This window comes from Cherax quadricarinatus, chromosome 13 (genome assembly GCF_038502225.1).
Source record: "Cherax quadricarinatus isolate ZL_2023a chromosome 13, ASM3850222v1, whole genome shotgun sequence".
In the NCBI taxonomy this organism is placed as follows: Eukaryota; Metazoa; Arthropoda; class Malacostraca; order Decapoda; family Parastacidae; genus Cherax; species Cherax quadricarinatus.
Window position 1 is genome coordinate 50,099,057 of NC_091304.1, and position 24,636 is coordinate 50,123,692.

The following is a 24,636-nucleotide window of genomic DNA, read 5'->3' on the forward strand; positions in this document are numbered from 1 at the left end:
TGTGGTTCATACGTAATTTTATGTGCAGCCGGCATTAAGCCGCTTATCCACCGCGAGGCCTGGTCAAGGACTGGGCCGAGGGGGTGTTGACCCCCGGAAACCCTCCAGGTAAACTCCAGGTATTCTGTAATGTTAGGTAGAAGCGCCAGTATTTCCACCAAGGTGAATTGCTCTGATTTTTTTTGACGCGCTTTAGGCTTATATATAACAAGAATATTTTGAAAACGTTTAAACATTTAACTTTTGAAATGTCTCGCAGATGCTGTTACAAAAAGGGACATCTGTTAGTGTGAACATCAAAATGGTATACAATACCGACAGGTTGTTAGGTAAGACACATATGCAACAGTTAGACAACTTTATTCCGAAACGTTTCGCCTACACAGTAGGCTTCTTCAGTCGACTGAAGAAGCCTACTGTGTAGGCGAAACGTTTCGGAATAAAGTTGTCTAACTGTTGCATATGTGTCTTACCTAACAATCTGTTAGTGTAAATATCTTCAAAGAATATTAAGTCAGTGATTCCCCTCCGTCATCTGGAATATTTCTGGTTTTCTGACAGTGACTGGACAAATACAAAACCAAATAAAATTGAGAACTTTAATAATGGTATCTAGGTGAAGACATTTACATGTAAATTTAATAATTACGGAGATATGCTCCTACACAACTTTGGTGGAAGATTATATTTGTACATTATACTTAACATACTTATTCTATACATAAATTTAAATGGTGCACCCAGCCCTGGTAATATACTGTACACTGGTACTGGACTGTGATGGAGTGTACTCAGACGTACAAGATTATTATAGGTGTACATGCGTGCTCGGTAGCATGGACTCAGCAAGTGAGACCCCTCAAGGAAGGTTCCTTGATGTTGGTGAGGGGCTCTTGATTTAGGGAATTGGATCTATGCTCCAGTTCCCCGAATTAAGCCTGAATGCCTTCCACATCCCCCCCCAGGCGCTGTATAATCCTCTGGGTTTAGCGCTTCCCCCTTGATTGTAATAATAATAATCAGCAAGTGAGAAACAGTTCCTAGATTACACGAGCTGCAGAGAACAGTGCTCTCCCAGGCAGAGCAGAGAGTTGCCTCGACGAGCAGCTGTGAAAGTACTCCAGAGGACGACCCTCTAGATACAAGGCCGGGTAACTTCTGACTTCTACCTGCTTACCACACGCCCAGTAATCAAACAAGTGAGCAGGTAGTTCGCAACATGGGTAGCAGAACTCCTTTCTAACGAGCACAGTGTGTAGTTATATCCTACCTACGTACGTAGTTAAATATATGCGACAATATAAATCATTATATTTTCATTTTAGCTATTGACGAAAACAACAGCTTTTTTAATATTAGATGAAAACGAATATATAATTATATATAATAACAATGGCGTTTTTTCTGAGGATGCTGAGGACACTGACGGTCACTAGGTGCGTATAAGACCTAGTGACCGTCAGGGCCCCCCTGACGTCGACCTCAGTGTGGCTGTGAACCTAACTTTTAGCGACCTGATCATGTTTACGGTAAATTAATAAACTTCACTAGGGTAAAATATACACGAGATGCAGGTAATGCTTATGTGAAAGACACAAACTCATTGCAGCAGCAATATAATTGCATTTTACAAAGCATTCTCGTAATTGTTCAATCCTTTACAAGTTTACTGTGAATTAAAATACTTCTCGTGAGGAATATTGCACCAGGAGGCGCCCTGCCGTTGTAAGCGTGAAACTCTTAAATGTTTAGCAGAAATAAGGGTTTAACATGACTCACGAAATCGTAATGACACGATTGCAAACCCTAGCACGGTTGGGGTAAGAACCCGCTGGCCCAGTGGCGAACGCGTCGGTCTGGAGTTTTGAGACTCTGCTCACGGGTTCTAACCCCACCCATGGTTTATGAGGGTTTATTTTGTTACTGATGAAAATGTAATGTAGCAGGTTACCTGGAGGTTACCTGGAGGTTATTCTTGCTAACTTCTGCTCACGTTCGGTATGCATTTATCTTCGTAACTATAACACAAGACTCGTTATAGCTAGGGGGTCATCACTGGCAAGATAACCAAATATTTAAGGAAACTACCGCATTTCAGAATGTAAGTGAAATATTTCATGTTTAGCGGCATCATAATGCATCCAGTTCAGACTCGAAAATCCTATGTCGATTTCTCATTTACTGGTTTCAAGAAATTTCTCTATTTGCTTTATTTAGGTCAGGTTTTGTCAAACGAGATGGTCACCGGCCAATAAAAAATAACTAATTATGAGATACCACAATGCCGATAAACGATGTATAAAATAAACCGAGACAGTAAATTTTTTGAAGAGCGGACAGAAATGTGGAAAAAGACCCATTAGAAAACTGAGTCAGATCAGTGACTATGACTGCTGCCATAAACAGCAGATTCTCATCACTGACTTCTAATTTGGACCACTTCCCGTGCTCATACAGAACCATATCTAGGATATTTCGCAGGCAGGTTGTTGGTCCTAATCTTCAGCGGCAGGAAAATACCCCCGGCCCCCCCCCCCAAAAAAAAAAAAAAAAACTTCATTGCTGTTTTCCTTAAATCGGACTTTTGATTCATTTCAATATTAAACCACTGCTCCTATTTTGAGTCCTTTATAGTTCCCAAATGGGAACTTATCTACAGTCTAATGTGAAGGAGGTGGACCAATCAACTACTAAAACATCGTTCCGTCACTCTGTTAATACGTCCTCAAGCCCCTCCTGTAACTTATCAATCCTCATTAACGAATTCTTTGTCCTGAAGGACTAATTGCACTTCTGTCATGGATACATGTATATGAATGTTGGAAGTGCTGTGGGCACTCTGCTTAAATTTCATTATCACAAAACAGATAACTCATTCGCCATTACCAAATAACAAAAGTGGTTGGATGTCTTATTTTTACTCCTCTTCCTTTCTTTCCCCACAACATCTTCACCCATTTCCCACCTTCTCTAGTCTTCTTCCTTCCCCTTCCTTACCAGGGTTCTGGTCATAGTTTGATGAGATTCGAATGATTACCTTAAACTACGTTTCCACTTCGTCTGTCTCCAAGACTAATTCATTTTTATTATTGACCGCTGAAGCCTACAGCTCAGATCAAACTATTCGTTAATAAAGATACCTATGCGTTACACATTAACATTTCTCTTGCTTTGAAAGGTTTTATTACCCATCCCATCATTTTTCTACCTTCAGCAACACCTGTTTTATTGGCTCTCTAAACGACAGATCAGCTAATATCATTACACTCATATCTATCACATGTTCCTTTCGTTCTATTCAGTGGTCCTTCTGTATTTTGTATACAGTCCTCATTTGTCTTCCTTATTATTTCCAGTCTGAACAGCTGCAGCTCGTCATCCCTCAACACCACATTGTTTACTGTCCACTGGAAGACTTTGCTAAGTAGCTTTCTATAATTCTTCGGTGTCGTCTACAGAGGTGACCTTCATGGTTACTTTCGTATCATCCGCATATGACATGGAGCTGTGGTTTGTGCTTTTATCTTTATCCACAGTGAGAATGAGGAACAACAACAAAGGTGCCTGGGATGAGGAACAACAACAAAGGTGCCTGGGATGAGGAACAACAACAAAGGTGCCTGTGATGAGGAATAACAAAGGTGCCTGTGATGAGGAATAACAAAGGTGCCTGGACCGTTCCTTGAACACTTTTACTTTACTATATTTTAATTTTGGTTTGTTTGTTATTACCTCTACATTCAGTTCGTCAAAAAACTGAATATCCATTTGCGTACTTTTTTTTTTATTATACAAAGTGACCTCATTTTATATGAAATCACTGACTGCTTTGTCAAAAGCTTTCGCGAAATCGGCATTTTAATTTTCTTCCAATGCCTTCGTAATTACGTAATGGTCCAGTAGATGTAATGAACACGATCTTCCCATTTTAAAGTCACGTTGGTTTTGGGTTGGTCATTATATTCCATAAAGTTTGTAATTTTCGTCTCATCACCCTTTCAGAGACTTCCATGTGATGTCAGTACTATTGGTCTGTAATTTTTTTTACCAGCCCTCTATTGCCTCTTTTTGTGCAGATAAGCTGCCTGCACTCTTTAAGGCCTCTGAAATTTCTGCAAGAATTGTACGTGTCCCAGTGATATTTTTCACTTATGATAATAATGAACTGGATGAACCCGGCCCAGGTGCTGCTCTGTTACCTAGCATAAGATACCTATCAGCCAACTGTTGTGGTTCGCATCCTGGGAAACTACATAGGGACCCCAGTAAATGCTAAATGCATTTCGGTTGCTATGCGATCCGAGTGAGGTATCTATTTCATAACCCTTGTGCCTCAATGCACGCGACTGGAATAGTGCAGAGTGCGGCATAAGTTGATGATGGAGTTAAATATCAGAGTTGAAGAGTTGAAAGGAATAAGAAGAAGAGGTGCTGAATCGCCATTTGGAAACTAATAATCAAATATCTCAAATAAAAAAAGTAAATGACAACCCAAACCTAATCCAAACTTTTCAGTGACACGAACACATTATCAAGTTATTAACTTGGAAGACTTGAAGCTAATCAGACGTGACACTCAAAAATTATGGCACGAAAAGCTTTATTTAAATTTTCCTAATTTCTACCAAAGAAACAGCAACCTGGAACCTACACAGACCAAAATCAATCCAGATAATCTTTAAGATTGACCAGCTTTTAAATACAATAAGTTTTATGTAAACTTAGTGCACATAAGATACCAATTTTTAGCACATTATAGGCACATTAGGAACATTAAGTTAGAGGAAAACACATCAGCACTAAAAGTTTAAACAACTCTTGCCATGGGGCACGCGAACATGCCCATTCTTCCAAGAATTTGGTCCTAGTTACCGTACACATGCGTTGAAAATGTAATGCCGATTGGATTAAATTATGGGCGAAATATAATTTAAGGTTACGAATAAGAAGAAAAGGTTAGGCAATCTCTTAGGTGTGCCGTAGCTCGATTGGTAGCGCACTCAGCTCACACACTGAGGCCCGGGGGTCGATCCCCGGTACAGCTGAAAACATTAGGACGTGTTTCATTAAGACACTTGTTGTCCCTCTTCACCTAGTAGTAAAATAAGTACCTGGGTGTTAATAGACTGGTGTGGGTCGCATCCTGAGGACAAAATTTATCTAATTTGCCCGAAATGCTCTGCATAAAGTGCTTTCTATGTAGTAACACTTTAAACCTGTCCCAATGTAATATCACCAGATTTTAATTTGAGTAAACTTACTGTCTGATATAAATAAAACAGACGTATAAATTAACAGACTATGATCAAATTCTCTAGTATCAAGTAGTCTGTTAGCCATTAACTGTAGTCTGCCCATATAATCTATAATCTTCATTATAGAATAATAAGAAAATATTATAACCTTTATATTATAATAATAAGGTAAAAGGACCCCAATGGAAATAAGTCACTCTGTCTGACTTTTTTGGGTTATCCCAGGTTCTCTACACATATGCTGCTATGTATGATAATTCTATGTAACTGTATTGTGTATACCTGAATAAATTTACTTACTTACTTACTTATGCCATGGCACGATAGTAGCTCTTTCAACTGCAACTCATTATTTTAAAGATTCGCCGGTACAAGTGGTGGCCCGGCCTTGGCTCCCTCTTTAGGGATCTGAGACCGAAGTCTCCCATGGGAGGAGGCACAAGTACCTCCTCATCTTTACTGTCCCTAGGCCTAGTCACAAGCTAGGCCTCTCTGGTCTGCCATCCCCGCCCCAAGGGAGCAAAAAACAGTCTTATGAGCTGCTCGGACTCAGGCACCTACCCTACCCTAGAAGGGTTAGGCATGGTGTCGATTGCAACTCATTATTTTAATTACATAATCTCAATGTACTCTTGCAAGGAAAAAAAATTTATATATATATATATATATATATATATATATATATATATATATATATATATATCTTTGACTGCGGGTTCAAGCCCCACCCGTGGTATGGTTTGTTTGCAATCGTGTCATTACGATTTCTTGAGTCATTTATATTAGTTTCCCATAAAAATATAAAATACGTTTTCTACTAATGTTTTTCATAGAAAATTAGTCACAATCAGCAAGGATGTGTGTCTTATTTTAAACTTAAGAATATATGATATAAGTCGATGTGGATGAGAGAAAGTAATCTTTCAAGGATTTAAGATACAAAGAGGACATCCAAATTCCTCTAAACAGTCGTTACTTCCACTTACGTATAACAGAGAACTAGACTCTCCTGGTGTTGAAACTGCGTCACATCTTGAGTCCTCAGACCCCATGTTACGACTCGATCGCTAGCGCACTCAGCTCTCACACTGAGGTCCGGAGTTTGAATCCCCGGTACGGCTGGAAAACATTAGGAAGTTTCCATAAGACACCTGCTGTCCATGTTCACCCAGTAGTATAATAGGTTCCTGGGTGTTAGTGGACTGGTGTGGGTTGCATCCTGGGACAAAACTGAAATAATTTGCGGGAAATGTTCAGCATAACAAGGGGCTTCATATATAGTAGTATGTCATTGATGTCAGCTATGGTCTGTATACCTTGTACATGTACAAGTACATGCACTAGAAGACAAAAATAATGCAGATGTAATATATACAGACTTTGCAAAAGCCTTCGACAAGTGTGACCATGGCGTAATAGCGCACAAAATGCGTGCTAAAGGAATAACAGGAAAAGTCGGTCGATGGATCTATAATTTCCTCACTAACAGAACACAGAGAGTAGTCGTCAACAGAGTAAAGTCCGAGGCAGCTGCGGTGAAAAGCTCTGTTCCACAAGGCACAGTACTCGCTCCCATCTTGTTCCTCATCCTCATATCCGACATAGACAAGGATGTCAGCCACAGCACCGTGTCTTCCTTTGCAGATGACACCCGAATCTGCATGACAGTGTCTTCCATTGCAGATACTGCAAGGCTCCAGGCGGACATCAACCAAATCTTTCAGTGGGCTGCAGAAAACAATATGAAGTTCAACGATGAGAAATTTCAATTACTCATATATGGTAAACACGAGGAAATTAAATCTTCATCAGAGTACAAAACAAATTCTGGCCACAAAATAGAGCGAAACACCAACGTCAAAGACCTGGGAGTGATCATGTCGGAGGATCTCACCTTCAAGGACCATAACATTGTATCAATCGCATCTGCTAGAAAAATGACAGGATGGATAATGAGAACCTTCAAAACTAGGGAGGCCAAACCCATGATGACACTCTTCAGGTCACTTGTTCTATCTAGGTTGGAATATTGCTGCACACTAACAGCACCTTTCAAGGCAGGTGAAATTGCTGACCTAGAAAATGTACCAAGAACCTTCACGGCGCGCATAACGGAGATAAAACACCTCAATTACTGGGAGCGCTTGAGGTTCCTAAACTTGTATTCCCTGGAACGCAGGCGGGAGAGATACATGATTATATACACCTGGAAAATCCTAGAGGGACCAGTACCAAACTTGCAAACGAAAATCACTCACTACGAAAGCAAAAGACTTGGCAGACGATGCAACATCCCCCCAATGAAAAGCAGGGGTGTCACTAGCACGTTAAGAGACCATACAGTAAGTGTCAGGGGCCCGAGACTGTTCAACTGCCTCCCAGCATACATAAGGGGGATTACCAACAGACCCCTGGCAGTCTTCAAGCTGGCACTGGACAAGCACCTAAAGTCGGTTCCTGACCAGCCGGGCTCGTACGTTGGTTTGCGTGCAGCCAGCAGTAACAGCCTGGTTGATCAGGCTCTGATCCACCAGGAGGCCTGGTCACAGACCGGGCCGCGGGGGCGTTGACCCCCGGAACTCTCTCCAGGTAAACTCCAGGTAATGTACCATAAAAATATATAAACTGAAAGAACACACGAGTGTAAATGTTGGATCAAGGGATCTTTTCTAGTTCTCATTGTAATATTGTTAGGCAATTTACAATATGTATGATAATTGTACTTACGTGTATTATTGCCTAATATTATTGGGCGTGGGCGGCCTCTAGGACACCCAACCCCCGGCCAGTAGACGGCCTGTGACCTCTCCTCTCTGACAGTCCCCACATTCATACCCTGAGTTACACAGACACTCGGTACACCAGAGGTTAACCAATCCAATGAAGCTATTATCTATGTGCTGTAAAAGAATGATCTTATTTATGGCTGAAAGACTATCTCTAAAGAGCGCAGCGCGTCTGGGTATTTAAGCAGCGGTGTGTGAAGAGCCGCTGTAACTGCGCCTGCAGTTAATACAAGGACCACCTGATCTCGCTCCTCAGGTGAAATTAACAAGTTGACCATCGCCACATGACACACACCATCACTCGCTTTCGTCATATTTCTCGGGATACATTTCCTGAGAGTTAATAATGATATATTTTACTAGGAGTGCTTGAAGCCCCTAGAACCGTACTCCTTAGAACGTAGGCGAGAAAGATGCATCAAAATTTACAGCTGGAAGATTCTAGAGGTATTTACACACCGAAATTACTACTTACGAACACGAGAGGTTTGGCAGATAGTGTAGGATACCTCCTGTAAAAAACAGGAGCCATAAGTACACTGGGAGAGTACTCAGTAAATGTAAAGGGACCACGACTCTTCAGCACCTTCCTTTCATGCATAAGGTAGATTACGACAAACTCCGACAAATTCATCAAAGAAGTTCTCGATCAGCTGGGTTGTGGTGCATATGTTGGATTGCTGTCAGTGGGCGATAAGAACCTGATTGATCAGGCCAGCAACCGAAAGGCCTGGTCTGGGACCTGGCCGACGGGGCAGTGACCTTCAGAAGCGATTCCACGTAACCTCCAGGTATAATCTAATACATAATATTGCTACCCTGATCTATATGTTTGGTTTCAGCAGGACTGGAGTTACTGTTACGTGGTGGATTACTATCTTACATGTCACAGATAAAGTGAATATTTTGAGTCTACCTCAAGATCCTGAGACCGGAGGTTCTCCGATGTGGGTGTGACGGTGTGGTGTGGGTGTGACGGTGTGGTGTGGGTGTGACGGTGTGGCGTGGGCGTGTGGGTCGTAAGCCTAGCCATGACGGAATGTTAGGCGGGTCGGGTCTAGCGTCTCATCAGCGGTACTCTACCACCAACCCTAGCATGCCACAGACTGCTATCCTGCTTCTGCCGCTGCTGCCGTCGTCACTGCCGCTGCTGGACTGTGCTAGACCATACTAGAATCAGTATGAGAGCGGCATCCACAGAAGACACAGCAAACCTCTAATTTGACAAACTAAGTCTTTCAGTGGGCCACTGACAATATGATTTTGTTCAAGGAAGGGAAAGTTTTGAAGAGTCATGGTCCCTTTACACTTACGAAATTCTCTCTCAGTGTACTCATCAATTCCCTGCTTTTCTCCGGAGGAATATTGCGGTCATATGAACTTATTTTCGTGTGCAGGTTTGGTACCGATCCTTCTATCCTCCAGGTGCAGATTACGACGTATCTTCCTCGCCTGCGTTCTAATTATTATTATTATAATCAAAAAGAAGCGCTAAGCCACAAGGGCTATACAGCGCTGCAGGGTAGGGAAGGAAGCGAGGGTATTGGATGGCAGAAGGGAGGAGGGATGATCAGAAGGTTACAGAAAACAGCGGGGCAGGGGATAGTACGGGGGTAGAGGGTAGCAAGAGATTGTAGAAAGGGCTGAAGGTATCAGAATTTGTGAAGTAAGTCAGTTGTTGTCAAAAAGTCAATGAGAGAGTCCGGATGAAAGGTTGGTCCATCAGCGAGAAGGGAAGGTAAAGAGAGAGCAGCGGAGCGAAGACGACGACGGAGGTAAATTCTGCGTGCTCGTTGATAAAGTGGGCAGTCCAACAGAATGTGGCTGACTGATAATGGAGCTTGGCAATTCTCACAGAGAGGAGCAGGGCGCCTCTCCATGAGATATCCATGAGTAAGACAAGTATGGCCAATGCGAAGATGGGAGAGAGTAGTCTCCCAACCTCGACACTGGTGATAAGAAGACGGCCAGTAACCTGTGTTCTAAGGAGTACAGGTCTAGGGACTTCAGGTATTCCCAGTTTTCTGTCTCGTTTAAGGTGAATGCCAGATCTAATCTTCCTGGCTCGTCACAATTTTCTTCTCTTGTATTTTATATCTACCTGGAGTCTACCTACCTGGAGAGCATTCCGGGGATCAACGCCCCCGCGGCCCGGTCCACGACTTAGCATCCCAGTGCATCACAACCTGATCAACGAGGCTGTTACTGTTGGCCGCACGCAATTCAGCGTATGAACCACAGCCCGACTGATCCGGCACCGACTTTGGTATCTGTCCAGCTCCCTCTTGAAGACAATTAGGGGTCTACCGGTAATGCCCCTTATTGCTGATCGGAGGCTGTTGAACAGTCTTGGGCACTGGACACTCATTGCATTTTATCTTAGTGTACCAGTGGCGCCCCTACTTTTCACTGGGGGTATGTTGCATCACCTGCCATGTCTTTTGCTTTTGTACTGTTACATATCAAGGAAAGTGATCCCTAGGCGCCTCTGACCAGAGAAGAGAGCGTAACCATGCAACTGCGTTGAACTACGTAAGTACATAAAGAAGTACTTAACATAACTTATTATCTAGTGCATAACGCACCTCCTCCCTCCTGTGTGTATTCAACTCTTTGGTTGCAGGTGTCGATTCACAGCTCCTGGCCTAGCCTCTATGAGAGCCATAATAAGACTGGCTACCTTATTTCAGGTCATGTTAGCCAGCATCCCATCTGTGTGATCAGACATAGCTCTTGTCCCTTTTGTGTGTCTACCTACCTGGAGTCTACCGGGAGGGTGTTCCGGGGGTCAACGCCCTCGCGGCCCGGTCTTTGACCAGGCCTCCCGGTGGATCAGGGCCTGATCAGCCAGGTTGTTACTGCTTGCTGCACGTTGTTCAACTTACGAACCACAGCCCGGCTGATCTGGTATTCACTTTAAGTACCTGTATCTCCCTCTTGAAGGTAGCCAGGGGTCTATTGGTAATTCTCCTTATACTTGGTGGGAGACTGTTGAACAGTCTTGGGCCCCGTACACTTGTGTTTTCTCTTGTGTACTGATGGCGCCCCTACTTTTCATTGGGGGTATGTTGCACCGCCTGCACAGTCTTCTGTTTTCATAGGGAGTGATTTCTGCGTGTAGATTAAGGACCAGTCCCTTTAGGATTTTCCAGGTGTAGATTATGATGTATCTCTCTCGCCTGCGCTCCAGCGAGTACAAGTCAAGTGCTTCCATGTGTTCCCAGTAATTGAAGTATTTGAAGGAACTTACATGAGCAGTAAAGGTTCTCTAGATCTGTGATTTCACCTGCCTTGAATGGAGCAGTTAATATACAGCAGTATTCCAGCCTAGAGAGAACAAATGATTTGAAAAGGATCATCATTGGCTTAGCATCTCTTGTTTTCAAGTTTCTCATTATCCATCATGCCCTTCGCAGATTTGATAGGGACTGTTGTGATCCTTGAAGGTTAGATCTTCTGATATTAAGACTCCCAAGTCCTTCACACTACTTTTCAGCTCTGTTTGATTAGAGTTTGTAATAAACTTAGTTCTAGCTATTTCCTCCAGTTTTCCATAACGGATAAGTTGAAATTTGTTCTCATTGAACATATGGTTTTCCGTTGCCTGTTATAAAACTTTGTTTATATCTGCTTAGGTATTTACCATGTCCTCAATAGATGGCAGTCTTATGTAGATTCTAGTGTCTGCAAAGGATGACACGGTGCTATGGTTCACATCTCTGTCTGGTTTGAGAATGAGAAACAGGATGGGGAGAGTATTGTGCCTTGTGGAACAGAGCTTTTCACTGTGGCAGCCTCCGACTAAACTGTTTACCAGTACGTACTTGTGTTTGATTGGTTAGAAAGCTGAAGATCCAGTTAATCCTGTAGCACTCATTTTGTTCTGTTACACCATGATCGCACTTGTGTGCCTGTGTGTATGCCTATGTGTATGTGTGTGTGTACCTGCGTGTCTGTAACAACTAGATTATAATTACATTCAAAGTAGAGCGACAGACTCGTAGGAGTTATGCAGCTCTCTAATCGGTAGACTTTTTTCATGAAACACAAATTGGATACACCGGCACTGTGTTGTTACCTTATGCTACATGATAGTTACGCATTGGGAACAAAGCTTACTATGACGGCAGAGATGGAAACATCTGGTGGGTCCCGGATGTTGTTACAGTGGGGGACAATTGGGATAACGAGCGTAATCCCCAGTGGTACTAGACTTGTCAGAAGGAGCAGGGAAAGTTTATGGGAAGGGCAGCGAGAGAAGGAGAGCAGGGAGACGAGGAGAGTGGGGGAGGAGTAGGACAGGAGAGGTTAGGTCCTCTTGGTACGGGTGATCTAATTACTCGGAAGATTCCGACCCTGTTTGTGAAATAGATAAAGCCGTGAGAGGCGCCGTCGAAGGTTAAGCTGTGGGACTGGGCTCTCTGCTGTGGGACTGGGCTCTCTGCTGTGGGACTGGGCTCTATGCTGTGCTGCTGGGCTCTCTGTTGTGGGACTGGGCTCTCTGCTGTGCTGCTGGGCTCTCTGCTGTGGGGCTGGGCTCTCTGCTGTGGGACTGGGCTCTCTGCTGTGGGACTGGGCTCTCTGCTGTGGGACTGGGCTCTCTGCTGTGGGACTGGGCTCTCTGCTGTGGGACTGGTCTCTCTGCTGTGCTGCTGGGCTCTCTGCTGTGGGACTGGGCTCTCTGCTGTGGGACTGGGCTCTCTGCTGTGGGACTGGGAGCTCTGCTGTGGGGCTGGGCTCTCTGCTGTGGGACTGGGCGCTATGCTGTGGGACTGGGCTCTCTGCTGTGGGACTGGGCTCTCTGCTATGGGACTGGACTCTCCGCTGTGGGACTGAGCTCTCTGCTGTGGGACTGGGCTCTCTGCTGTGGGACTGGGCTCTCTGCTGTGTTGCTGGGCTCTCTGCTGTGGGACTGGGCTCTCTGCTGTGGGGCTGGGCTCTCTGCTGTGGGGCTGGGCTCTCTGCTGTGGGGCTGGGCTCTCTGCTGTGGGGCTGGGCTCTCTGCTGTGGGACTGGGCTCTCTGCTGTGGGACTGGGCTCTCTGTTGTGGGACTGGGCGCTCTGCTGTGGGGCTGGGCTCTCTGCTGTGGGACTGGGCGCTCTGCTGTGGGACTGGGCTCTCTGCTGTGGGACTGGGCTCTCTGCTGTGGGACTGGGCTCTCTGCTGTGGGACTGGGCGCTCTGCTGTGGGACTGGGCGCTCTGCTATGGGACTTTGCTCTCTGCTGTGGGACTGGGCGCTCTGCTGTGGGACTGGGCGCTCTGCTGTGGGACTGGGCGCTCTGCTGTGGGACTGGGCGCTCTGTGGGACTGGGCTCTCTGCTGTGGGACTGGGCTCTCTGCTGTGGGACTGGGCTCTCTGCTGTGGGACTGGGCGCTCTGTGGGGCTGGGCGCTCTGCTGTGGGACTTTGCTCTCTGTGGGATTGGGCGCTCTGCTGTGGGACTGGGCGCTCTGCTGTGGGACTGGGCGCTCTGCTGTGGGACTGGGCGCTCTGCTGTGGGACTGGGCGCTCTGCTGTGGGACTGGGCGCTCTGCTGTGGGACTGGGCGCTCTGCTGTGGGACTGGGCGCTCTGCTGTGGGACTGGTCGCTCTGCTGTGGGACTGGGCTCTCTGCTGTGGGGCTGGGCTCTCTGCTGTGGAGCTGGGCTCTCTGCTGTGGGACTGGGCGCTCTGCTGTGGAACTGGGCGCTCTGCTGTGGGACTGGGCGCTCTGCTGTGGGACTGGGCGCTCTGCTGTGGGACTGGGCTCTCTGCTGTGGGACTGGGCTCTCTGCTGTGGGACTGGGCTCTCTGCTGTGGGACTGGTTGACACTACCTCCCCGTTTGTGTAGGTTACCTGTAGCCTGTTTCTGACGTCATTGCCCTCAAGGAGAGAGAGATCATAATCTACACTTGGAAAATCCTGGAAGGAATGGTCCAGAATCTGCACACACAAATCACTCCCTACGAAAGCAAAAGACTGGGCAGGCGATGCAAAATACCCCGAATTAAAAGTAGGGGCGTCGCTGGTACACTAAGAGAAAACACCATAAGTGTCCGGGGCCCAAGACTGTTCAACAGCCTTCCACCAAGCATTAGGGGAATTACCAATAAACCCCTGGCTGCCTTCAAGAGAGAGCTGGACAGATACCTAAAGTCAGTGCCGGATCAGCCGGGGTGTGGTTCGTACGTTGGACTGCGTGCGGCCAGCAATAACAGCCTGGTTGATCAGGCCCTGATCCACCGGAAGGTCTGGTCGTGGACCGGGCCGCTGGGGCGTTGATCCCCGGAATAACCTCCAGGTAGATAGGTAGACGGCCCAGTCATAAGGCCTCCTGGTTGATAGCCTAATAGATCAGGCTGTTGGTACCTGCCGCCCGCAGTCCAACATATGCACCTCAACCCTACTGATACCGAACTGATTTAAAGACTGCCAGGGGTCTGATGACAATTCTCCCATACATGGTGTTGAAGACTCGTGATCTTACTGAACTCTCTCTCAGGTTATCACTCCCTTGCTTTCATTGGATGTATGTTGAAGTCTACTAATTCTCTTGTGTTCATATGCAGCGATATCGCTGTGCAGATTTGGGATCAATTCCTCCAGAATCTTATGTTCTTGAGGGACGTCAGGCACTCTCGGTAATTTAGGTGCTCGAGTTTACGTAAGCTGTAAAGGCTCTTTATATATTTTCCAGTTCTGCAATTTCTTCTGCTTTGAAGGGGACAGTTAGAACACAGAAATATTCCGGCGACTTGTATTACTGTTAATGAGAAATGAGAAAGAGAAGTGGGGAGAGTACTATGCCTTGGGGGACAACTCTTCACTGTATCCATTTCCGATTTTACTCTCTTTGCTATTACTCTTGGTTTTATTAGTTTTGAAGTTTAATATCCAGCTGCCCACCTTTCCAGTCACTCATTCAGTGTGTAATTACCCTATGGTCGTGATTGTCAAAGCTTTTACAGAGTCAGTGTACATTATATCTTGCGTGTCTTTCTGTGTATCCAAGACCATATCGTGATGATTCAGCAGCTGCAAGAGGCGAGATTCATTTATTCTGAATCCTTTGATAATCTGGGTTCCTTGAACCCCTGATGATCTGGGTTCCTTGAACCCCTGATGATCTGGGTTCCTTGAACCCCTGATGATCTGGGTTCCTTGAACCCCTGATGATCTGGGTTCCTTGAACCCCTGATGATCTGGGTTCCTTGAACCCCTGATGATCTGGGTTCCTTGAACCCCTGATGATCTGGGTTCCTTGAACCCCTGATGATCTGGGTTCCTTGAACCCCTGATAATCTGGGTTCCTTGAACCCCTGATAATCTGGGTTCCTTGAACCCCTGATAATCTGGGTTCCTTGAACCCCTGATAATCTGGGTTCCTTGAACCCCTGATAATCTGGGTTCCTTGAACCCCTGATAATCTGGGTTCCTTGAACCCCTGATAATCTGGGTTCCTTGAACCCCTGATAATCTGGGTTCCTGAACCCCTGATAATCTGGGTTCCTGAACCCCTGATAATCTGGGTTCCTGAACCCCTGATAATCTGGGTTCCTGAACCCCTGATAATCTGGGTTTAGCAACACTGGTGATTCTTTGTGACTGGCAGCAGACAGTCTTCTTAAAACCCTTTCAGAAATCTTAATTGTGGAATGTCACTGCTATCAGTCCATATTATTATAATAAAGAAGCGCTAAACCACAAGGGTTATACAGCGCTGCAGGGCAGGAAGGAAGCGAGGGCATCAGGTGGCAAAAGGGAGATGGATGAGTAACAGGTTACGGAGAACAGCGGGGCAGTGGATGGTGAAAGGGTAGAGGGCAGCAAGAGATTAAGGTAGAAAGGGCTGAGGGGAGTGCAAAAGGTATCATTATCAGAGTTTGTGGAATAAATCAGTCGTTGTCATGAAGTCAATCAGAGAGTCAGGATTAAAGGAGGGTCCATCAGCAAGAAGGGAAGGTAAAGAGAGAGTAGTAGAGCAGAGATGACGAAGGAGGTAAATTCTGCGTGCTCGTTGATAGAGAGGGCAGTCTAACAGAATGTGGCTAATCGATACTGGAACTTGACACTGCTCACAGAGAGGAACAGGGTGCCTCTCCATGAGATACCCATGAGTAAGACGAGTGTGGCCAATGCGAAGGCGGGAGAGAGTGGTCTCCCAACCTCGGCACTGATGACAAGAAGACGGCCAGTAACCTATGCTCTGTTTAATAGAATGAAGTTTGTTACCGAGCAGAGTTGACCAACGTTGTTGCCAACGGGTGTGAAGGTGGGTAGCTATTGCAGCAAAATAGTCCAGAAATGGAACACCTCGATAGGAAATTGGTAGGTCATTTACTGCTGACCGTGCAGCAGTGTCTGCCTGTTCATTGCCCTGTACGTCGACATGACCAGGGACCCAACAAAAAACAATATCTTTATGCTTGGTAGAGATGCGACATAGCCAAAGTTGGATACGGAGAACTAGAGGGTGAGGTGTATCAAATTTCCGTATAGCCTGTAGAGCACTAAGGGAGTCTGAGATAACCACAAATGATGACACAGGCATAGATGCGATGCGAATAAGTGCTGCAAGAATGGCATACAATTCAGCAGTAAAAATGCTAGCCGAAGATAGTAAATGCCCTCGTATGATGCTGTCCGGAAACATTGCTGCGAATCCGACGCCGTCTGAAGACTTAGAGCCATGTATACGGCGATGGCATGAGAATGAGAGTGGAAGTGGTCAAGAAAAAGAGAGCGGGAAGCTACCGTAGGCAGTTGGGCTTTCGAGCAAGGGAGTGAGAAAGAACAGACCCGAACAGCTGGAACTTCCCAGGGGGGTAGGGAAAAGTGAGATGCTACATGAACATAGAAAGGTGGTAACTGAAGGGAAGACAAGAGCGAATGTAGGCGAAGAGAGAAGGGACGGAGCAAACAGGGACGGTGAAAAAATTATCAGCCCATAGTTCTTTTGCAATTACTTTGCTGCAAACTGTGGAGTGGGGATATATCGGCTTGACTGTGGGAAGACAATCGTGTCCAGACTCCTTATCCATAGAATATTTAAGACAAGCCATAAGAGCCTCTTGCAATTCTTGACGAATATGGAATTTTACGACTCAGGGTCTGGAGGAGAGTGCATGGGCATGCAGCCAATGTGTTCTTCAAAGTGGGGTAAGTGTTATATCGGAGATTACGGAGATGTCTGTAGCGTTTTGCGTCTTGTTCATAAAGAACTCATTTAGACCGTCAAATTTTATCCCGAATAACTGACGGAACACTGAATCTTAACGGAACTGGAGTATTTCGCTCATTTCTCTGTCGTCGTCAGTATACTCCAGCTGCTCTGATCGAAGGCTTGTTACTAGACTTATTATTTTTTTCCCTGTATTTTGCATATGAGAATTATTTCGGATTTCTATTAATTTCATTTATGATTTTCAGCCATAAATGAACTCTGGAATCAGTATATTTAATTTGACTCAAGGTTACAGAGAGAGAGAGAGAGAGAGAGAGAGAGAGAGAGCGCAGGTTTAAAGGTTCTCAGGCTGAATTGCTCTGAATAAACCTGTTTGACCCTCAAAGGTACCAAGAGCTTAATAAAGAAGCGGAAATGTTGTAATTTGAAAAAAATCTGTTCCTTTGGTCTTGGGAGGAAGATGAGAGGCAGGTCCATCACGGGACGGGGGGAAGGGAGGCAGGTCCATCACTGGAGGGGGGAAGGGAGGCAGGTCCATCACGGGAAGAGGAAGGCAGGCAGGCCGATCAAAGGAAGGCGAAGGTAGGCAGGCCGATCAAAGGAAAGGGAAGGAAGACAGGTCCATCAAGGGAGGAGGGGCAAGGTAGGCAGGCCGATCAAGGGAAGGGGAAGGGAGACAGGTCCATCAAGGGAGGAGGGGCAAGGTAGGCAGGCCGATCAAGGGAAGGGGAAGGGAGACAGGTCCATCAAGGGAGGGGGGGAAAGGCAGGCAGGCCGATCAAAGGAAGGGGAAGGGAGACAGGTCCATCAAGGGAGGGGGGGAAAGGTAGGCAGGCCGATCAAGGGAAAGGGGAAGGGAGGCAGGCCGATCAAGGGAGGTTGGGAAGGGAGGCAGGTTTATCACGGGAGGGGGGAAGGGAGGCAGGTAGATCACGGGAGGGGGGAAGGGAGGCAAGTCCATCACGGGAGGGGGGGGAAGGGAGGCAGGTCCATCACGTGATGGGGGAAGGGAGGCAGATCCATCACGTGAGGGGGGAAGGGAGGCAGGTCCATCAAGGGAAGAGGAAGGTAGGCAGGCCGATCAAAGGAAGGCGAAGGTAGGCAGGCCGATCAAAGGAAAGGGAAGGAAGACAGGTCCATCAAGGGAGGAGGGGCAAGGTAGGCAGGCCGATCAAGGGAAGGGGAAGGGAGACAGGTCCATCAAGGGAGGGGGGGAAAGGCAGGCAGGCCGATCAAGGGAAGGGGAAGGGAGACAGGTCCATCAAGGGAGGAGGGGCAAGGTAGGCAGGCCGATCAAGGGAAGGGAGACAGGTCCATCAAGGGAGGGGGGGAAAGGCAGGCAGGCCGATCAAAGGAAGGGGAAGGGAGACAGGTCCATCAAGGGAGGGGGGGAAAGGTAGGCAGGCCGATCAAGGGAAAGGGGAAGGGAGGCAGGCCGATCAAGGGAGGTTGGGAAGGGAGGCAGGTCTATCACGGGAGGGGGGAAGGGAGGCAGGTAGATCACGGGAGGGGGGAAGGGAGGCAAGTCCATCACGTGATGGGGGAAGGGAGGCAGATCCATCACGTGAGGGGGGAAGGGAGGCAGGTCCATCACGGGAGGGGGGAAAGGGAGGCAGGTCCATCACGGGAGGGGGAAAGGGAGGCAGGTAGATCACTGGAGGGGGGAAGGGAGGCAGGTCCATCACGGGAGGGGGAGAAGGGAGGCAGGTCCATCACGGGAGGGGGGGAAGGGAGGCAGGTCCATCACGGGAGGGGGGGAAGGGAGGAAGGTCTATTACGGAAGGAGGGGAAGGGAGGCAGGTCCATTACGGGAGGAGGGGAAGGGAGGCAGGTCCATTACGGGAGGAGGGGAAGGGAGGCAGGTCCATCATGGGAGGAGAGAAGGGAGGCAGGTCCATCACGGGAGGAGGGAAAGGGAGGCAGGTCCATCACGGGAGGGGGGGAAGGGAGGCAGGTCCATCACGGGAGGGGGGGGGAAGGAAGGCAGGTCCATCACGGGAGGGGGGTGGTGAAGGGAGGCAGGTCCATCACGGGAGGGGGCAAAGGGAGGCAGGTCCATCACGGGTGGGGGGGAAGGGAGGCAGGTCCATCACGGGAGGAGGGGAAGGGAGGCAGGTCCATCACGAGAGGGGGGAAGGGAGGCAGGTCCATCACGGGAGGGGGGACGGGCGGCAGGCCCATCAAGGGAAGGGGAAGGGAGGCAGGCCGATCAAGGGAAGGGGAAGGGAGGCAGGCCGATCAAGGGAAGGGGAAGGGAGGCAGGCCGATCAAGGGAAGGGGAAGGGAGGCAGGCCGATCAAGGGAAGGGGAAGGGAGGCAGGCCGATCAAGGGAAGGGGAAGGGAGGCAGGCCGATCAAGGGAAGGGGAAGGGAGGCAACCCGATCAAGGGAAGGGGAAGGGGAGCAACCCGATCAAGGGAAGGGGAAGGGAGGCAGGCCAATCAAAGGAAGGGGAAGGGAGGCAGCCCGATCAAGGGAAGGGGAAGGGAGGCAGGCCGATCAAGGGAAGGGAGGCAGGCCGATCAAGGGAAAGGGAAGGGAGGCAGGCCGATCAAGGGAAGGGAGGCAGGCCGATCAAGGGAAGGGAGGCACCCGATTAAGGGAAGGGAGGCAGGCCGATCAAGGGAGGGGGGGAGGGAGGCAGGCCGATCAAGGGAAGGGGAAGGGAGGCAGGCCGATCAAGGGAAGGGGAAGGGAGGCAGGCCGATCAAGGGACGGGGAAGGGAGGCAGGCCGATCAAGGGAAGGGGACGGGAGGCAGGCCGATCAAGGGAAGGGGAAGGGAGGCAGGCCTATCAAGGGAAGGGGAAGGGAGGCAGGCCGATCAAGGGAAGGGAGGCAGGCCGATCAAGGGAAGGGAGGGAGGCCTATCAATGGAAGGGGAAGGGAGGCAGGCCGATCAAGGGAAGGGGAAGGGAGGCAGGCCGATCAAGGGAAGGGGAAGGGAGGCAGGCCGATCAAGGGAAGGGGAAGGGAGGCAGGCCGATCAAGGAAAGTGGAAGGGAGGCAGGCCGATCAAGGGAAGGGGAAGGGAGCCAGGCCAATCAAGGGAAGGGGAAGGGAGGCAGGCCGATCAAGGGAGGGGTGAAGGGAGGCAGGCCGATCAAGGGAAGGGAAGGGAGGCAGACCGATCAAGGGAAGGGGAAGGGAGGCAGGCAGATCAAGGGAGGGGGGAAGGGAGGCAGGCAGATCAAGGGAGGGGGGAAGGGAGGCAGGCAGATCAAGGGAGGGGGGAAGGGAGGCAGGCCGATCAAGGGAAGGGGTTGGGAGGCAGGTCCATCAAGGGAAGAGGAAGGTAGGCAGGCCGATCAAAGGAAAGGGAAGGAAAACAGGTCCATCAAGGGAAAGGGGAAGGGAGGCAGGCCGATCAAGGGAAGGGGAAGGTAGGCAGGCCGATCAAAGGAAGGGGAAGGGAGACAGGTCCATCAAGGGAGGGGGGGGGGGAGGTAGGCAGGCCGATCAAGGGAAGGGGAAGGGAGGCAGGCCGATCAAGGGAAGGGGAAGGGAGGCAGGCCGATCAAGGGAGGGGGGAAGGGAGGCAGGCCGATCAAGGGAGGGGGGAAGGGAGCCAGTCCGATCAAGGGAAGGGGAAGGGAGCCAGTCCGATCAAGGGAAGGGGAAGGGAGCCAGTCCGATCAAGGGAAGGGGAAGGGAGCCAGTCCGATCAAGGGAAGGGGAAGGGAGGCAGACCGATCAAGGGAAGGGGAAGGGAGGCAGTCCGATCAAGGGAAGGGGAAGGGAGGCAGACCGATCAAGGGAAGGGGAAGGGAGGCAGTCCGATCAAGGGAAGGGGAAGGGAGGCAGACCGATCAAGGGAAGGGGAAGGGAGGCAGACCGATCAAGGGAAGGGGAAGGGAGGCAGGCCGATCAAGGGAAGGGGAAGGGAGGCAGTATTTCTACTCTCAAAGAACAAACGCACGTTGAAGCATTAGTGACGTCACGACCTGTTTTGTTTACTCTCGGTAAATTCGTATGTCAATATTCCTTCCTCGGGCCAGTTACTGGACAAGGAAGTTGATTTAAACAGTCTAATAACATTGAAGGAATAATTTTCGTGGGTTAGAAGAGAGCGTCCGTGGTGTGGTTCAGTGAGCTCTCCGCTCTAATTCACCTAAGCTCCAGCGCTCTCATGTGATCAGTGATGAATGGCGTTCAACCTTCATTCATAAATCTGGTCCCTCCTTCCTCCTTTCACGTGACGTTCTGTGATCTTGGCCAGAGGTTGGTCACCAGATCTCTTTAGCGGCTCCACTTTTGTCAGCCAGTATTGGCAGGGGATTCTAGTGGTAGTGCTGGCAGGTGGTTCTGGTGGCTGTGTTGGCAGGTAGTTCTGGTGGCTGTGTTGGCAGGTAGTTCTGGTGGCTGTGTTGGTAGGTAGTTCTGGTGGCTGTGTTGGCAGGTAGTTCTGGTGGCTGTGTTGGCAGGTGGTTCTGGTGGCTATGTTGGCAGATGGTTCTGGTGGCTATGTTGGCAGGTGAAGGGGGGGCAATATTGCCAGTGCTAGCCGGTGGTTCGGGTGGTAATGTTGGTAGGTGATGGTGACTGTGGTATTGGCATGTTGTGGTGGTAGTGATGGTGACGACGGCGGCGGCGGCATTAATGTTGGCACCTTGTAACGACACAGTGACATGCTGACCAGTATTAAGACAGTACTGAGAGGTGATGGCAGTCTTGGTGGTGTCATCAGGTGTGTCAGCGTTAGTATTGTCAGCGGCAGTGTTAGCAAGTGTTGATAGCCGCAGTGCTGGCAGGTGCTGGTGGTAGCAGTATAGGCATATGGCGGAGGAGGGTGCTATTAAGAGTGTCAGCCAGTGTAGGTGTCAGCCAGTGTAGGTGTCAGCCAGTGTAGGTGTCAGCCAGTGTAGGTGTCAGTCAGCGTAGGAGTCGTGTCCTTGGGCTGGGCATATCGTGGGGTCAACAGAGAGACGGTGGAAGAACAGACGGTTCCTGTTCGGTCTTTTTCTTGTTTTACAAGTTCTGTTATTGCGTACATATCTTAACGGTACACTTATCAATACAAGGGATGAAAATACATTACCGGCATTGACAGGTGGTGTCAGTGTCGACAGGTGGTGTTAACTAGTGGTGACAGGTGGTGTCAACCAGTGTTGACAGGTGGTATTAACCAGTGTTGACAGGTGGTGTCCCTAATATGTAAATAATTAGACTCGTGGGTACATTGCAAACACGCCTTTAATAAAAAAGGAAGGGAAGGCAGCTCCATTTCCTTGAATCAAGAGCCTGTCAGTCACACTCAGGTGGGAGCAGTAGTGACTGTATAAACTGGGCGGGTTATTTGCGATTTGTATAATGAACTTAGCGTTGAATCTTTAGTCTCGTTCTGTGAAGGTACTCAGTAATTACCTGCAGAATTGTGTCATTTTGTCACTGAACTTAGACTGCGGCTACTGTACTGTATCACACAGTCTTATGCTAACGTGAAACTATTGTAGGAGGCATTAAGAAGACAGAGACCATGTTGAAAATGTTTATTGGAAGTTTTCGTGAATGACTTGTTTGGATATATTTTTGATATGCAGGCATACTACAGCAGGATTTGAACCCACATTTGCTGTTGTCCACGAGTGTGGCTCAGTTCCCGCCGTCACGCCTTAAACCACTTAGTTATGGAGGCCTCAAAACGCTAGGCAGCCTGGTTACAAGCCATGATTCTTCCTGGCACCGGGCTCCTCATTCTCCTCCTGTATGTTCTGGTCTCACCAGCGATACTGTATCAATGCATCATGCAGAACACCATATTCATAAGAACATAAGAAAGGAGGAACACTGCAGCAGGCCTGTTGGCCCATACTAGGCAGGTCCTTTACAATTCATCCCACTAACAAACATTTGACCAACCCAATTTTCAATGCTACCCATGAAATAAGCTCTGATGTGCAATCCCACTCAAATCCAACCCCTCCCACTCATGTACTTATCCAACCTAAATTTGAAACTACTCAAAGTCCTAGCCTCAATAACCCAACTAGGTAGACTGTTCCACTCATCAACTACCCTATTTCCAAACCAATACTTTCCTATGTCCTTTCTAAATCTAAACTTATCTAATTTAAATCCATTACTGCGGGTTCTCTCTTGGAGAGATATCCTCAAGACCTTGTTAATATCCCCTTTATTAATACCTGTCTTCCACTTATACACTTCGATCAGGTCTCCCCTCATTCTTCGTCTAACAAGTGAATGTAACTTAAGTCTCTTCAATCTTTCATCATAAGGAAGATTTCTAATGCTATGTATTAATTTAGTCATCCTACGCTGAATGTTTTCTAACGAATTTATGTCCATTCTGTAATATGGAGACCAGAATTGAGCTGCATAATCTAGGTGAGGCCTTACTAATGATGTATAAAGCTGCAGTATGACCTCTGGATTTCTGTTGCTTACACTTCTTGATATAAATCCCAGTAATCTATTTGCCTTATTACGTACGCTTAGGCATTGCTGTCTTGGTTTAAGGTTGCTGCTTACCATAACCCCCAAGTCCTTTTCGCAATCTGTATTATTTATCCTATAAGTGCTAGGGTTATGGACACTCCCGAGCTTCAGAACCTTGCATTTATCTACATTGAACTGCATCTGCCACTTTTCTGACCAAGAGTAGAGTTTGTCTAAATCCTCCTGAAGTTCCCTAACATCTACGTTTGAATCAATTATCCTACCTATCTTCGTGTCATCGGCGAATTTGCTCATATCACTAGTAATTCCTTCATCAAGATCATTGATATATATTATAAACAACAACGGGCCCAAGACTGATCCCTGTGGAACGCCACTTGTTACTGATCCCCACTCGGATTTAACCCCATTTATGGACACTCTCTGCTTCCTGTCTGTGAGCCATGATTTGATCCACGAGAGCACCCTTCCCCCAATGCCATGAGCTGCTACTTTCTTCAACAGTCTTTGGTGCGGAACTCTATCAAATGCCTTACTAAAATCTAAGTAAATAATATCAAATTCTTTATCGTGGTCAACAGCCTCAAAAGCTTTACTGAAGAAAGTTAATAAATTAGTTAGACAAGACCGGCCTCTTGTGAATCCATGCTGAGTATCATTAATCAAGCTATGCTTATCGAGATGGCTTCTTATAATCTCAGCTATAATTGACTCTAGTAATTTGCCTACAATTGAGGTCAGGCTTATTGGGCGGTAATTTGAGGGTAACGACTTGTCCCCTGTTTTAAAAATAGGAATTACATTAGCCATCTTCCACATATCAGACACTACACCTGTTTGAAGAGATAAATTAAAAATATTAGTTAATGGTTCACAGACTTCCATTTTGCATTCCTTAAGAACCCTTGAAAAAACCTCATCAGGACCCGGTGACTTATTTTGCTTCAGTCGGTCTATCTGCTTCACAACCATTTCACTAGTGACTGTGATGTTACATAATTTATCTTCTTCTG